The 17,952-nt window shown below is 38.7% G+C and overlaps 1 non-coding gene and 1 pseudogene across 1 annotated transcript; both read left to right on the top strand.

Moving 5' to 3' along the window:
• LOC112781939 (berberine bridge enzyme-like 4) overlaps positions 1-17,222 on the top strand; it is a 24,101-nt pseudogene extending 6,879 nt beyond the window's left edge.
• Positions 5,506-5,613, top strand: LOC112793080 (small nucleolar RNA R71). The gene has a single exon (XR_003197789.1). It is a non-coding gene; the product is annotated as a small nucleolar RNA R71 (small nucleolar RNA).
• Positions 17,223-17,952: the final 730 nt, after the last annotated feature.

Genomic DNA, 17,952 nt, shown 5'->3' with positions numbered 1-17,952 from the left:
AACTCAAATGGGTATGGTGATATACGAATAAAACTATAAAGATAAAGATAGAAATACTTATGTAATTCATTGGTAGGAATTTCAGATAAGCGTATGAAGATGCTGTCCGTTTTGTTCCTACTGTCTTATCTCCTTCTTATTTATCGCTTTCATTCAGTTGTATGTTATCTTTGGTTTCACGCACCCTGTCACGGCACGGCTATCCATCTGTCGGTTCTCGATCAGGCGGAATAGAATCAATGATTCTTTTACGTCTGTCACTAACGCCCCGCCTTCGGAGTTTGAAGCACGTCACATCATTCAATCATTGATCCTCTCAGAATACCACAGACCAAGGTAGACCTTCCGGATTCTCTTGATGCGCCATCAGTTCTAGCCTTCACGAAGACTCTGATTCACGGAATGGCTGGCTCGTTTGTCAGGCGAGCACTCGGTTGTCAGGCGATCAACCATGCATCGTGTATCAGGAATCCAAGAGATATTCACCCACTCGAAGGTAGAACGGAGGTGGTTGTCAGTCACACGTTCATAGGGTGAGAATGATGATGAGTGTCACGGATATCAATTCATCAAGTTGAGACAAGTAATCTAGAACAAAAAGCGGAATTGATGAAGACAATAGTAATTGCATTAATACTCGAGGTACAGCAGAGCTCCACACCTTAATCTATGGTGTGTAGAAACTCCACGTTGAAAATACATAAGAACAAGGTCTAGGCATGGCCGAATGGCCAGCCTCCCAATGAGGGTTCAATCATCAAAACATGATCAAAAGATCCAAAGATTGAAAGATCTCCTAATACAATAGTAAAAGGTCCTACTTATAGAAAACTAGTAGCCTAGGGTGTACATAGATGAGTAAATGACATAAAAATCCACTTCCGGGCCACTTGGTGTGTGCTTGGGCTGAGCATTGAAGCATTTTCGTGTAGAGACTCTTCTTGGAGTTAAACGCCAGCTTTTGTGCCAGTTTGGGCGTTTAACTCCCATTTTGGTGCCAGTTCCGGCGTTTAACGTTGGAAATTCTGAGGGTGACTTTGAACGCCGGTTTGGGCCTTCAAATCTTGGGCAAAGTATGGACTATCATATATTGCTGGAAAGCCCAGGATGTCTACTTTCCAACGCCGTTGAGAGCGCGCCAATTGGGCTTCTGTAGATCCAGAAATTCCACTTCGAGTGCAGGGAGGTCAGAATCCAACAGCATCTGCAGTCCTTTTTAGTCTCTGAATCAGATTTTTGCTCAGGTCCCTCAATTTCAGCCAGAAAATACTTGAAATCACAGAAAAACACACAAACTCATAGTAAAGTCCAGAAAAGTGAATTTTAACTAAAACTAATAAAAATATACTAAAAACCAACTAGATCATACTAAAAACATACTAAAAACAATGCCAAAAAGCGTACAATTATTCGCTCATCACAACACCAAACTTAAATTGTTGCTTGTCCTCAAGCAACTGAAAATCAAATAAGATAAAAAAGAAGAGAATATGCAATGAATTCCAAAAACATCTATGAAGATCAGTATTAATTAGATGAGCGGGGCTTTTAGCTTTTTGCCTCTGAACAGTTTTGGCATCTCACTCTATCCTTTGAAATTCAGAATGATTGGCTTCTTTAGGAACTCAGAATCCAGATAGTGTTATTGATTCTCCTAGTTAAGTATGATGATTCTTGAACATAGCTACTTTATTGAGTCTTGGCCGTGGCCCAAAGCACTCTGTCTTCCAGTATTACCACCGGATACATACATGCCACAGACACATAATTGGGTGAACCTTTTCAGATTGTGACTCAGCTTTGCTAGAGTCCCCAACTAGAGGTGTCCAGGGTTCTTAAGCACACTCTTTTTGCCTTGGATCACAACTTTATTTCTTTCTTTTCTCTATTTTTTTTTCTCTTTTTTTTTTCTCTTTTTTTTTCACTGCTTTTTCTTGCTTCAAGAATCATTTTAATGATTTTTCAGATCCTCAGTAACATGTCTCCTTTTTCATCATTCTTTCAAGAGCCAATATTCATGAACCACAAATTCAAAAGACATATGCACTGTTTAATCATACATTCAGAAAACAAAAGTATTGCCACCACATCAAAATAATTAAACTATTATAAAATTTAAAATTCATGCATTCTTCTCTTTTTCAATTAAGACCATTTATTATTTATTTTTTTTTTAAGAGAGGTGATGGATTCATAGGACATTCATAACTTTAAGGCATAGACACTAAGACACTAATGATCACAAGACACAAACATAGATAAACATAAGCACTAAAATTCGAAAAAACAGGAAAATAAAGAACAAGAAAATTAAAGAACGGGTCCACCTTAGTGATGGCGGTTTGTTCTTCCTCTTGAAGATCCTATGGAGTGCTTGAGCTCCTCAATGTCTCTTTCTTGTCTTTGTTGCTCCTCTCTCATGATTCTTTGATCTTCTCTAATTTCATGGAGGATGATGGAGTGTTCTTGGTGCTCCACCCTTAGTTGTCCCATGTTGGAACTCAATTCTCCTAGGGAGGTGTTTAGTTGCTCCCAATAGTTTTGTGGAGGAAAGTGCATCCCTTGAGGTATCTCAGGGATTTGATGATGAGATGGGTCTCTTGTTTGCTCCATCCTTTTCTTAGTGATGGGCTTGAGGTCATTCCTTCTTAGTTGACTTGGCTTCCCTTTCTCTTCCATTGAGCGCCCTCTTCACAGATGTCTATGAGGACTTGGTCCAACCTTTGATCAAAGTTGACCCTTTTTGAGTTTGAAAGGGATCTCGGGGATCACCTTCTTCAAGGTCACAATTTCATAGAAGTGGTCTTGATGCACCCTTGAGATGAATCTCTCCATCTCCCATGACTCGGAGGTAGAAGCTTTTGCCTTCCCTTTCCTCTTTCTAGAGGTTTCTCCGGCCTTGGATGCCATAAATGGTTATGGAAAAACAAAAAGCAATGCTTTTACCACACCAAACTTAAAAGGTTTGCTCGTCCTCGAGCAAAAGAAGAAAGAAGAGAGTAGAAGAAGAAGAAATGAGGAAGAAGGGAATGGCTTTGTGTTCGGCCAAAAGGGAAGAAGTGGTGTTTAGGTTGTGTGAAAATGAAGGAGGGAAGATGGGTTTATATAGAAGTGGGGAGGGGCTTGGTTCGGTCATGTATGGGAGGGTTTGGGAGGGAAAGTGGTTTGAATTTGAAGGGTGAGGTAGGTGGGGTTTTATGAAGGATGGATGTGAGTGGTGAAGAGAAAGATGGGATTTGATAGGTGAAGGGTTTTTGGGGAAGAGGTGTTGAGGTGATTGGTGAATGGGTGAAGAAGAGAGAGAGTGGTGGGGTAGGTGGGGATCCTGTGGGGTCCACAGATCCTGAGGTGTCAAGGAAAAGTCATCCCTGCACCAAATGGCAAGCAAAAATGCGTTTTTAGCCAATTCTGACGTTAAACGCCGGGCTGGTGCCCATTTCTGGCGTTTAACGCCAGCTTCTTGCCCTTTTCTGGCGTTTAACGCCAGTCTGGTGCCCTTTTCTGGCGTTTAACGCCAGTCTGGTGCCCCTTTCTGGCGTTAAACGCCCAGAATGGTGCCAGACTGGGCGTTAAACGCCCATCTGCTAGCCTCACTGGCGTTTAAACACCAGCACGCTCTCCTCCAGGGTGTGCTGTTTTTCTTTCTGTTTTTCATTCTGTTTTTGCTTTTTTCATTGATTTTGTGACTTCTCATGATCATCAACCTACAAAAGACATAAAATAACAAAAGAGAATAGATAAAATATAACATTGGGTTGCCTCCCAACAAGCGCTTCTTTAATGTCATTAGCTTGACAGAGGACTCTCATGGAGCCTCAGAAATGCTCACAGCTATGTTGGAACCTCCCAACACCAAACTTAGAGTTTGAATGTGGGGGTTCAACACCAAACTTAGAAGTTGGTTGTGGCCTCCCAACACCAAACTTAGAGTTTGACTGTGGGGGCTCTGTTTGGCTCTGTTTTGAGAGAAGCTCTTCATGCTTCCTCTCCATGGTGACAGAGGGATATCCTTGAGCCTTAAACACAAAGGATTCTTCATTCACTTGAATGATTAATTCTCCTCTATCAACATCAATCGCAGCCTTTGCTGTGGCTAGGAAGGGTCTGCCAAGGATGATGGATTCATCCATGCATTTCCCAGTCTCTAGGACTATGAAATCAGTAGGGATGTAATGGTCTTCAACCTTTACCAGAACATCTTCTACAAGTCCATAAGCTTGTTTTCTTGAGTTGTCTGCCATCTCTAATGAGATTTTTGCAGCTTGCACCTCAAAGATCCCTAGCTTCTCCATTACAGAGAGAGGCATGAGGTTTACACTTGACCCCTAAGTCACACAAGGCCTTCTTGAAGGTCATGGTGCCTATGGTACAAGGTATTGAAAACTTCCCAGGGTCTTGTCTCTTTTGAGGTAATTTTTGCCTAGACAAGTCATCCAGTTCTTTGGTGAGCAAAGGGGGTTCATCCTCCCAAGTCTCATTACCAAATAACTTGTCATTTAGCTTCATGATTGCTCCAAGGTATTTAGCAACTTGCTCTTCAGTGACATACTCATCCTCTTCAGAGGAAGAATACTCATCAGAGCTCATGAATGGCAGAAGTAAGTCCAATGGAATCTCTATGGTCTCATTTTGAGCCTCAGATTCCCATGGTTCCTCATTGGGGAACTCATTGGAGGCCAGTGGACGTCCATTGAGGTCTTCCTCAGTGGCGTTCACTGCCTCTCCTTCCTCTCCAAATTCGGCCATGTTGATGGCTTTGCACTCTCCTTTTGGATTTTCTTCTGTATTACTTGGAAGAGTACTAGGAGGGAGTTCAGTAATTCTCTTGCTCAGCTGACCCACTTGTGCCTCCAAATTTCTAATGGAGGATCTTGTTTCAGTCATGAAACTTTGAGTGATTTTGATCAGATCAGAGACCATGGTTGCTAAGTCAGAAGTGTTCTGCTTAGAACTCTCTGTCTGTTGTTGAGAAGATGATGGAGAAGGCTTGCTATTGCCAAACCTGTTTCTTCCACCATTATTATTATTGAAACCTTGTTGAGGTCTCTGTTGATCCTTCCATGAGAAATTTGGATGATTTCTCCATGAAGGATTATAGGTGTTTCCATAGGGTTCTCCCATGTAATTCACCTCTTCCATTGAAGGGTTCTCAGGATCATAAGCTTCTTCCTCAGATGAAGCTTCCTTAGTACTGCTTGGTGCATTTTGCATTCCAGACAGACTTTGAGAAATCAAATTGACTTGTTGAGTCAATATTTTATTCTGGGCCAATATGGCATTCAGAGTGTCAATCTCAAGAACACCTTTCTTCTGACTAGTCCCATTGTTCACAGGATTCCTTTCAGAAGTGTACATGAATTGGTTATTTGCAACCATTTCAATCAGCTCTTGAGCTTCTGTAGGCGTCTTCTTCAGATGAAGAGATCCTCCAGCAGAGCTATCCAAAGACATTTTGGATAGTTCAGAGAGACCATCATAGAAAATACCTATGATGCTCCATTCAGAAAGCATGTCAGAGGGACACTTTCTGATTAATTGTTTGTATCTTTCCCAAGCTTCATAGAGGGATTCTCCTTCCTTCTGTCTGAAGGTTTGGATTTCCACTCTAAGCTTACTCAATTTTTGAGGTGGAAAGAACTTTGCCAAGAAGGCATTGACTAGCTTTTCCCAAGAGTTCAGGCTTTCTTTAGGTTGTGAGTCCAACCATGTCCTAGCTCTGTCTCTTACAGCAAAAGGGAATAGCATAAGTCTGTAGACCTCAGGGTCAACCCTATTAGTCTTGACAGTGTCACAGATTTGCAAGAATTCAGCTAAGAACTGATGAGGATCTTCTAATGGAAGTCCATGGAACTTGCAATTCTGTTGCATTAGAGAAGCTAATTGAGGCTTAAGCTCAAAGTTGTTTGCTCCAATGGCAGGGATAGAGATGTTTCTCCCATAGAAGTCGGGAGTAGGTGCAATAAAGTCACCCAGCACCTTCCTTGCATTGTTGGCATTGTTGTTGTTTTCGACTGCCATGTGTTCTTCTTCTTTGAAGAATTCGTTTAGGTCCTCTACAGAGAGTTGTGCCTTAGCTTCTCTTAGCTTTCGCTTCAAGGTCCTTTCAGGTTCAGGGTCAGCCTCAACAAGAATGCTTTTGTCCTTGCTCCTGCTCATAAGAAAGAGAAGAGAACAAGAAAATATGGAATCCTCTATGTCACAGTATAGAGATTCCTTGAGGTGTCAGAGGAAAAGAAAATGGAAGGCAGAAGTAGAAAATTCGAACTTGTCAAAGAAGATGGAGTTCGAATTTTGCATCAAGGAATAGTGTTAGTCCATAAATAGAAGGATGTGAGAAGAAGGGAAGCAATTTTCGAAAATTAAGTAAAAGATTTTGAAAACATTTTGAAAAATACTAATTGATTTTCGAAAACCAAGAGTGGAAAAGAAATCAAGTGATTTTTGAAAAAGATTTTGAAATTAGAAATAAAAAAGATTTGATTGAAAACTATTTTGAAAAGGATGTGGTTAAGAAGATATGATTGATTTTAAAAAGATGTGATTGAGAAGATATGATTTGAAAAACATTTTAAAAGATTTGATTTTGAAAATTAATGACTTGGCTATCAAGAAAAGATATGATTCAAACATTAAACCTTTCTCAACAGAAAAGGCAACATACTTGAAATGTTGAATCAAATCATTAATTGATAGCAAGTATCTTTGAAAAAGGAAAGAAATTGATTTTGAAAGCATATGATTGAAAAGATATGATTTGAAAAAGATTTTATTTTGAAAAACTTTGAAAACCTGAAAAAAAATTTGATTTGAAAACAGAATCTTCCCTCTTGTGCCATCCTGGCGTTAAACGCCCAGAATGGTGCACATTCTGGCGTTTAACGCCCAAAAATCTACCCTTTTGGGCGTTAAATGCCCAGCCAGGTACCCTGGCTGGCGTTTAAACGCCAGTCTGTCTTCCTTACTGGGCGTTTTGAACGCCCAGCTTTTTCTGTGCAATTCCTCTGCAGTATGTTCTGAATCTTCAATTCTCTGTATTGTTGACTTGAAAAGACACAAATTAAAAATATTTTTGGATTTTTAATAATAAGGAATAATCAAAATGCAACTAAAATCAAATAACAATGCATGCAAGACACCAAACTTAGCAGTTTGTATACTGCTGACACTAATGAGACACATAAACACTCAAGTCAAAAGAATTCAAAGATCAGAGTAAGAAATCATCAAGAATTACTTGAAGATCCTTAAGACACATGAATGAATGTATGCAATTGACACCAAACTTAAAATGAAACACTAGACTCAAAAATATTTTTGGATTTTATGATTTTGTAAAATTTTTTGTGCTTTTTTTCAAAAATAAAGTGGAAAAATGTATCAAAATTCTTAATGAGAATTCCAGGAATCATGCAATGTTAGTCTAAAGCTTCAGTCTAAAGGAATTAGACATGGTCAGCCAAGCTTCAGCAGAACATTGCATTCAAGAGCTAAATTGATGAAGATCAATCAGCTTTGGTGATGATAAGAACATCACCTTGAAACACTAGAATTCATTCTTAAGAACTCTGAAGAAAGAAAATACCTAATCTAAGCAACAAGATGAATCGTCAGTTGTCCAAACTCAACAATCCCCGGCAACGGCGCCAAAAACTTGGTGCACGAAATTATGATCAATACTTTTCACAACTCAAATAATCCCCGGTGATGAAACCAAAAACTTGGTGTTCAATACCATGGCATAAACACAACTTCGCACAACTAACCAGCAAGTGTACTGGGTCGTCCAAGTAATAAACCTTACGCGAGTAAGGGTCGATCCCACAGAGATTGTTGGTATGAAGCAAGCTATGGTCACCTTGTAAATCTCAGTCAGGCAAACTCAAATGGGTATGGTGATATACGAATAAAACTATAAAGATAAAGATAGAAATACTTATGTAATTCATTGATAGGAATTTCAGATAAGCGTATGAAGATGCTGTCCCTTCCGTCTCTCTGCTTTCCTACTGTCTTCATCCAATCCTTCTTACTCCTTTCCATGGCAAGCTTATGCAAGGATTTCACCGTTGTCAGTGGCTACCTCCCATCCTCTCAGTGGAAATGTTCAACGCACCCTGTCACGGCACGGCTATCCATCTGTCGGTTCTCGATCAGGCCGGAATAGAATCCAGTGATTCTTTTGCGTCTGTCACTAACGCCCCGCCTTCAGGAGTTTGAAGCACGTCACAGTCATTCAATCATTGAATCCTACTCAGAATACCACAGACAAGGTTAGACCTTCCAGATTCTCTTGAATGCCGCCATCAGTTCTAGCCTATACCACGAAGACTCTGATCTCACGGAATGGCTGGCTCGTTTGTCAGGCGAGCACTCGGTTGTCAGGCGATCAACCATGCATCGTGTATCAGGAATCCAAGAGATATTCACCCACTCGAAGGTAGAACGGAGGTGGTTGTCAGTCACACGTTCATAGGTGAGAATGATGATGAGTGTCACGGATCATCACATTCATCAAGTTGAAGAACAAGTGAAATCTTAGAACAAGAACAAGCGGAATTGAATAGAAGAACAATAGTAATTGCATTAATACTCGAGGTACAGCAGAGCTCCACACCTTAATCTATGGTGTGTAGAAACTCCACCGTTGAAAATACATAAGAACAAGGTTTAGGCATGGCCGAATGGCCAGCCTCCCAATGAGGGTTCAATCATCAAAACATGATCAAAAGATCCAAAGATTGAAAGATCTCCCTAATACAATAGTAAAAGGTCCTACTTATAGAAAACTAGTAGCCTAGGGTGTACATAGATGAGTAAATGACATAAAAATCCACTTCCGGGCCCACTTGGTGTGTGCTTGGGCTGAGAATTGAAGCATTTTCGTGTAGAGACTCTTCTTGGAGTTAAACGCCAGCTTTTGTGCCAGTTTGGGCGTTTAACTCCCATTTTGGTGCCAGTTCCGGCGTTTAACGCTGGAAATTCTGAGGGTGACTTTGAACGCCGGTTTGGGCCTTCAAATCTTGGGCAAAGTATGGACTATCATATATTGCTAGAAAGCCCAGGATGTCTACTTTCCAACGCCGTTGAGAGCGCGCCAATTTGGCTTCTGTAGCTCCAGAAATCCACTTCGAGTGCAGGGAGGTCAGAATCCAACAGCATCTGCAGTCCTTTTTAGTCTCTGAATCAGATTTTTGCTCAGGTCCCTCAATTTCAGCCAGAAAATACCTGAAATCACAGAAAAACACACAAACTCATAGTAAAGTCCAGAAAAGTGAATTTTAACTAAAAAATAATAAAATATACTAAAAACCAACTGGATCATACTAAAAACATACTAAAAACAATGCCAAAAAGCGTACAAATTATCCGCTCATCAGTCATTATTTTCTATATTTTGCTTGTGGATTATTAAGGAATTGTTTGACAATTATATATTACTTTTTATAGGGTTGCTTGCATGTTCAATTTAATACTTTCAATAACTTATTTACCATGCATGCTAAGTGTTTGTGAAAAAACCCATATGGCATCATGCACTACTTTTATGTTATCCTACTACTTTAATGCCTGTTTTTCACAAAACTCCTTTTATATTTTATTAATTAAATATAATTGTCAATACAAACAGATTGTTAGTTTGAAAGAGATGATAATCTAACTTGGACATTTAGTGCTTGATCTATGCTACTCATGCCTTTGCCAGCATGCCAATAAACATCTTACATTTAATTGTCATTACATGCACTTGCTATATTTTCATTGATGAACTCTTCACATGAAGTCATGACCATGTGTTAATGACATCCCTCTTTACCATGCATTGATTATCACCTATACTATCATCTCCCTTGCTCGAACCCTTAGCTTTACATGTACTTATTTTTTTCCTTTTTAGGATGGCCACTAAGAAAGGAAAAGAGAAAGCTACTCCCAAACCATCAGCAAGGAAAGGAAAAAAAAGAGCACTAGCTGCGGAACCACCCGTCCACTTGTACATCTCTATATGCACCGAGGACGGTGCAATCTTTAAGTGTGGGGAGGTCGATACCGACTTCCGTGGGTTAGTTACCTTCTTCTCAATACCAATGTTTTATTTTTTGTTTGTTCATTGTTGCATTTGCATGTTTGATTGCATATTTGTTTGATTTTGTGCATATTTTACCACTTGGTTGAAGTAATATTTTCTTTTTCAAGAAACTTTTTATAGCATTTCTCTAATTTGAATTAAACTTTTTTAAAAACTTGTTTGAAGAAATATTATTTTGAAACATGGTTTAGAGCTCGAACACACAAAACCCGTGAGATTTTGAGCCTAATTGATTGGTTGCATCTTATCAACTAATATTTTATTTTTGGTGTGTGTTGTTCTCTCTAAAATTGTAATATTTATCTTGCTTAATTCTATATTTCCATTATCTGATGTATGCATGCACTTATATGATTGAGGCCTTATTTCACTAAGCTTACATACCCATATGGCCTTACCTTTCATTATTCTTTGCAAACTAATTTGAGCCTATTTTACCCCATTTGTTCTTTATTTTAGCACATTATTAACTCTAAGCGGAAAACAATAATGTCCCTAATTTGAATCCTTGGTTAGCTTAGACTAGTGAAAGTGCTCACGAATTAAGTGTGGGGAAATTGGGATTGAAAATATTTGGTTTGAGAATTGGGTATTGTATATTCTTGATAAAATGTGAAAAAGAATGTTAAACACATGTTTATGCATGCAATACCTTAATCATATGCATTGAGAAAAATAAAAGAAAAAAATAAATACAAAAAAAATAATAAGAAGAAAAAAGAGCAAATAAATAAAAAAAGGGGACAAAATGCCCCAAGTAAAGTAATAATATCAATGCATATGAATTGTACTTGAATTTGGGATGCATGAATATGTGATAAACATAGTTAATGGGCAGTTAGGTTTTGCATTGTAATTACATGGAATGTCTTAGGCTAAGTGAGAATTTTATGTTAATTAAGGATTCAGATTTCAGTCTACTTGACCAAATACAATCCTACCTTGACCTTGACCCCATTACAACCCTTAAAAAGCAAGTCTTAGAAAGCAAGATTAGTAGAGAATTGAGAGATCGAACCTTAAACACCAGAGCGACTAGAGTGTATTCACTTCTAGTGAGGGTTCGATGCTCGATTCTTTGTTCCCGGCTTTCATGAGCTATTTTCTTCTGCAAGTTTACTTGTACTTTATTTTGTGATTTGAATTAGTGAAATCCAGTTCATATTTATTCTTGAAGATTTATTTACTTTTCACCAAGTAGGTAGAATCATTTTTTTGCATGTAGTTGCATTCATATAGATAGGTTGCATTTCATACATTCTACCATTCCCCTTCACTCTTTTAGTTCTCTTGAGCTTAGCATGAGGAAATACTAATGTTTAAGTGTGGGAAGGTTGATAAATCACTATTTCATGATTTATCTTGTGCTCAATTGAGTGATTTTTATCAACTCTTTACCCACTTATTCATACTATTTGCATGGTTTTACATTTTTCCTTCCTGATTTTGTGCTATGATTGAAACCATAATTCTTTGGCCTTATATTTGCTAATATTAATCTTCTCTTATTACTATTCGATGCCGTGATATGTGCCTTAAGTGATTTTAGATATTACAGAGCAGGAATGACTTAGAGGAGGGAAAAGAAGCATGTAAAAGTGGAAGGAATAAAAGAAATTGAAAGAATGGCAAAGCTGTCAGCCCTGACCTCTTCGCACTCAAATGGTCATAACTTGAGCTATAGAGATCCAAATGATACTGTTTCAGTTGCAATGGAAAGCTAACGTCCGGGGCTTCGAAATGATATATAATTTGTTATAGTGCCAGTACAGTTAGGCAACGCGAATGCGTGCTCCACGCAGACGCATCGCAGTGACGAAAATCAGCGTATCAGAATTCGCAATCAGCGATTTCTGGGCTGTTTTTGACCTAATTTTCGATCCAGAAAACACAGATTAGAGACTATAAAGTGGGAGAATCCATTCATTCATCATCATTCACTCATAATTCATAATTTTAGATTTTTAGATATAGTTTTTAGAGAGAGAGGTTCCTCCTCTCTCTTAGGATTAGGATTTAGGATTTCTATTACAGGTTCAATGTTCTTTTAATTTATTTTCTACTTTTATTTATTCTATTACTTTAATTGTTTTTATCTTTTCAATTTGGCTTATGAACCATTCATGTTAGGATTTTCTTAATTAATATAATTTGAGGTATTTCAAATTGATGATTGTCTTATTCTATTTATGATGCTTTTATTTAATTTAAGATATTTTCCCCTTTTGGCTTTGGTTAAGTAATTAGAGACTCTTGAATTATCAAACTCTCTTGTTAATTGATAATTGGAAGTTGCTAATTGACTTGAATTTTACTAACTCTAGTCTTTCTTTGGGAATTGACTAGGACTTGAGGATTCATATTGATTTATCCACTTGACCTACCTTCATAGTTAGAGGTTGACTAAGTGGGAGCAACGAGAAATTCTCATCACAATTGATAAAGATAACTAGGATAGAACTTCTAATTTTCATACCTTTCCAAGAGTTTTCTTAGCTATTGATTTATTAATTCCTGCAATTTATTTCTCTTGTTCAAACCTTTCAAAAACCCAAAAATATTGTTTTCCATAACCAATAATAAAACACACCTCCCTGCAATTCCTTGAGAAGACGACCCGAGGTTTAAATACTTCGGTTTATAAATTTTATTGGGTTTTGTTACTTGTGACAACCAAAACTTTTGCACGAAAGAATTCTCTGTTGGTTTAGAAATTATACTTACAACTCGATTATATTTGTGAATTTCTTTACCGATAGAAATCCGATCGTCAATAAGATCTTGAAAAACCGCCCTCGTATCATCGACGGGTCGGGAGGTAGGAGTGGACGGAGAACTGCCAGAGGGAGTTCCCTGGGACAGTTGAGCCTTCAACCTAGCAAGAGTCGTCAAATCGCCAGGCATTTCAACTGCAGAAGAAAGCAAGAAAAAGCATAAGTACTCAACTCGGAACAACGACAAAAAAAAGGGAGAGACAACCACACACCAACATAAGTCCGGCAAGCAACCGGATCACCCATTACATCCCTAGGATTAAGAGGACGTTCCCCAAACAAATGCCAAAGGATGAGGGCCACATCCCGATCTTCCGGAGACAAAAACTCCTGCGTCACCCACGTCAAAACGGAAGGCCCCTCACCAAAATTCCAGTACGTGGGAAACCGACACTCTCCCTCCAACATCAACTAGAAAGGGTGGTGCCCCATAGCAGGGCGAACCTTGAAGTACCTACTCTTAAAGCCATGAAAAGAGTCCTCATATAAACCGAAGACCCGACGGTGGGGTTGAGCCCTAAAGGACATATACCCCTTCTTATGCTTCCCCTCCTTAGTCGGTAAGGTGCATAAGAAGAGTAAAGGAAAATCATTCACTGAAGCCAGAAGCTCCAGGAACTCGCAAACGAGCTCGAACATCCGTACTGCCGCCCAACTATTTGGATGTAGCTTAGGCGGCGCCACGGAACATCGGCTCAAAAGTTGCTGCACGAATGGAGAAAACGGAAGCCGCACACCAAGTCGGGTGAACATCACCTCGTAAACCCACATCTAATCCGGGACGGTCGGCGAGTCGAGGTTGGTATAACAACGCTCTCATCACCTCCCGGAAGAGCGAGCTCATACTCGCGCTCGGCATCACCCCCTCCACAATAGCCCCCTGGTCACGGAGCCGCTGAAGGTCCGCTTCCGTCACTCGAGACAGCGTCCCCCAAACGTCACTGTTCACCCAAGAATAAAGGGAGGGAACGCCACTAGCGGGAACCACCAGAACGCGCGCACCCTTAGTCCTCCACCGTGCCATACCTAAAATAGAGGCGAGCACCACCATCAGCCCAAAAAACGTGCGGCAATAACTAAAGGAAAAAATCAAAACACACGCCACTACCTACTGCCAACAACACAGTGGTGCTCACCCCCTTCAAAAACTCACTACCCCCTAGAAACAGAATACAACCCTAATCCCCACTAAACCAAAGAAAGAAATAAAGCAAAAACACAAAGGAGCAGGGCAATACAGATTACGAGGGCAAAGTGGAAGAACACCAACCTGATAATGCGAATGAAAACTTGAAGACAGCAAAGAAGCAGAAAGCACGACAGCAAAGAAGCAGGAAGAACACCCAAAATGAAAGAGAGAAGAAAGAGAAGTCCACAGAGAAGAGGCAAAAGCAAGTAGGAAATGAAGCAAACGAGGGAAGTAAAGTAGGAAAGCCAAAACGGATTTCGAAAGGGCGAAAAGATGTAAATAGCCCTAATGATAAACATGGCACGCAGGGGCAGAAAAGGGAAAGCAACCCAAACATTCCCTCGCAATAAATGCTCCCTTGGAAAAATGAAACTGACAAACACACCTCAAAAAATGCAACGGACGCAAGAATGCAGAAAGGTCGCGTTAATCAAACGACCAGGCGAACCTCGGCCTAACCATAAAACTCGGGGCCGACATATCGACCTTCCCCGCTAAGAGACAAATCCATTAAACTACGATCTGAGAAACCAAAGAAGGCCACAAAATGGCCAAAACCATATCCTCTAGCGACAGAGACCGACCTCACTCGTTCTCCCGCCGCGGGAGCAACTATTACGGATCCGGACCACGGATTATACACCAAGAACGATCTCAAAACTCGGATACCCGGGTCCGACCCGCTCCACCTATCTAAAAGGCCCGAAACCGGCCCATTAGAGCCTCTAACCAACAATCAAATTCAAACGTTCCCCTTATCTTAGCCAAACAAAGATAAGATAAGATAAGTCACCATCACCTATAAATAGAGGACCCATGTCCCTCTAGGTACTCATTCATTCCTCACACCTTATACCTTTTAGATCCATTCTGACTTGAGCGTCGGAGTGTCTTTGCAAGTGCATCCCCCTAATTAGCGGTTGTTTATCAAATCGTAGCAAATTGGCAAGATAACGGCCAATAGGATAGCGATTTGGGCTCGCTACAAAAAGAACCAAGATAGCAGCTGTTAGTTTTTCAACGGCTGCAAATCAAACCAAGAAGAGAGCCATCTCTAAGTGTCCCATCACTCGCTGAAGTCTAGAACACTGAAGTCTGAATCACTCCCCCTTTTCCAGCCCTAGCTTCTTTTCGACCCCCTACGCAGCACCACCATCGACCATCACCCCCAGCGTCTCCGTCATAACCACAGAACCACCACCACCTTCTTCGCCGAACAACCACCGCAAAAACTCTTTCTCTCTTTCTCTTTTCCTGTCTCCTGCCTTTTCTATCTCGCTGCCGGTTACCATCTAGCGCCGCCGCGACCATATTCTTCCCCTCCTTACAACCTCGCACTATGGGTCTGTGGCTCTCTGGCTCACCCATGCCTCTCTCATTCCCAGTCACTGAATTAGAATAGAGCAACTCTAGAATTAATTTGACTCAGGTTCTCATATCACCTTTTCTTCTCTATTTTAGTTAATTTAGGATTAGTTATATGTTGATTCTAGTGTTAATTTGATTTGCGTAGAATTATTTGCTGCTGTTAGTTGAGTTTAGGTTATAATTAGGATTTTCTGATTAGAATTAGTGTTAGTTTATACATAGTTAAACATGCTATTAAGAGCTTCTTGAGTTTGAATTTCAATTTGTTTAGATTGATTGATTGATGCTTTGTTGAGTAACTACAAAATGCTACTGACTTTTTATGTCATTGGTGCTGAATTTTGAATTGGTGTTGCAAAGAATGCTTTTTAGTGTTATTTTGTGTTGTTTATGCTTTTGCTTGCCAAGTGTTCAACAATATGTCAAGTGTTTTGAACATGTTTTAAAGTTCTATGCAGATATGATATATGATAAGGATAATATGGATGGCAATGTTTGATTCATTTAGTGCACCCAACCTAATGAGATATGGCTTAGTTGTTGTTGTATTGTTCTAGCTAGAGAAAATTTTGTTTCTTGCAATATCATGCCACAGTTAGTGATATGTTCCGCTAAAAATTTTGCATTACCTGATAAAAGCAATGTTGTGTGTGATTTCACCATAAAAGATATAGGTGCTACCATGCTTGACATGAGTAAGTGAGACATCTACTTTGAAGTATCTTTTGCTTTTTTGGGCTTAAAATAAGGAGAATTATGAGCTGATTGTGTTTTCATTAGTCATTTCAATCTAAAATTAATCATATTTGTTTTTTTTCTTCTCCAGATTCCTCACCAGCCTATGTTTGATCCTATCTTTATCATTGGACAAGGTCGTCAGTGCAATTTATGGCTTAAAAATACAACTGTTGGCAATATTTTACGCAAGTTGAGTAACATCGAGGTAGATGTTTCACTTTCTATTTTATGCAATTCCAAATAGGTGGCTGAGTTGCTAATGATCTATCTAGTTTGCATTTTGGTTATAGAAAATGAGTCATTTGTATGATGTATTTTGGGTAATTACTATTTTAGATTACTGATCATGGTTGTTATTCTACACAACGTGGAGGTTCACCTGTTGCATTACTGAAAATCATAGGAGACAAAGGTGCTGTTCAAGTTAATGGTAAGACCTATCGCAAGAATATCCTTCCGCCTGCTTCTAAAGCTGGAAAGAATGTCCAACAAAACATAGATGCTTCATCACTACTTTTATTATTATATTTCGGTTTTGATTTGTACATTTATTCCAAATTGATAAGGTTACACATTTCCACCTTCATGATTGGCAAGATGGCATAAATTAATTCATCCAATTTTGGTAAACAAAAATTTTTCCTTTAACATGTGTTCTTATTATTCTTATTGCTAACTCATGGCATAAATTTTGGTAACTTTTTCTTCCTAAAAATTATTCTGCAGTTTGTTTGGATGGGAGTGCACCAGCTTACCATCTTGATAGAGGATTTAGCGAAGAAATTCACTTGATGAGACAAATTGAGAAGTATATACTTTCTTCTTGATGCCCCTTTTTATCTATATCATACTGATTTCTTAAAAATGAGGTGCATTAATTTATTTCAATTTTAGGTATGCTGATTTTATTCTTTTAGGGTGTCTAATTTCTTATATTATACACCCTTTATGTATTTCCGCTCCGAGGCACAGGTATCCAGATCATCTTCTCCCTAAAGCATTATATTTCTGTTTTGCATTTCAGTTGACTGAAATGTGTTTCTGTGCTGCAAAACCTTGCACATGATTCATACTCACACTTATGTTCACAAACTCAATATTAAGATTTAAATAGCAAGAATTTTTCTGGGCATTTGTTGTAAGAAAGTTTGACTTATAGAATATGCTTATAATCAATGAGTATTTTTTACTGTATAAGTGACTTAGAATTTTTTTGATGAATATTCATGTTCACAAAAAAAATATTGAAATTCTGCTATATTAATTTATTTTTCAATAGAATATATTTCATTGAAAAATAAAAAGGTCATAATTTCAACCTCTGCATTGTAACTTTAATTTTCTGCATGTTTTCTTTTTCAATGGTTCTCAATCAGGAAGAACGGTAACAACTACTAGATAAAAATCCTCAAAAGTAAGTCTTTGCTCTTTAGATGAAAATGCTTACCACTTTTTTTTTATTAATGTGGATTTGGATTCTAAATTAATTTCCAATCCCATACTAACATGTTTGTATTTTTTAATTTATTTGTATACTTTTGAAGGTATATATATTTGTGCTTTACTTATCTTCAAAAACTGCATATGAATGCAAAGAAGAGGGAAAGTGAAGAAGAACTAACAACACTCAAGCAGGATGCTATCGATGAAAAAATATCACCCTTAAATTCTGCCCAAAAAGTAAAGAAGTTTAAAAAAAAATGCAAGAAGAGTCTTAAACATCACATTGAAGTTTAATTTTGTGCCAACAATTTTGTTCCCGAGTACATTTTTGTTTTTTATTGTTAACAAAAGAA

The sequence above is a fragment of the Arachis hypogaea genome, chromosome 3, assembly GCF_003086295.3.
Source record: "Arachis hypogaea cultivar Tifrunner chromosome 3, arahy.Tifrunner.gnm2.J5K5, whole genome shotgun sequence".
Taxonomy (NCBI): Eukaryota; Viridiplantae; Streptophyta; class Magnoliopsida; order Fabales; family Fabaceae; genus Arachis; species Arachis hypogaea.
The sequence above is the reverse complement of the archived record's forward strand: the minus strand, read 5'-3'. Positions and strand labels throughout refer to the sequence as shown.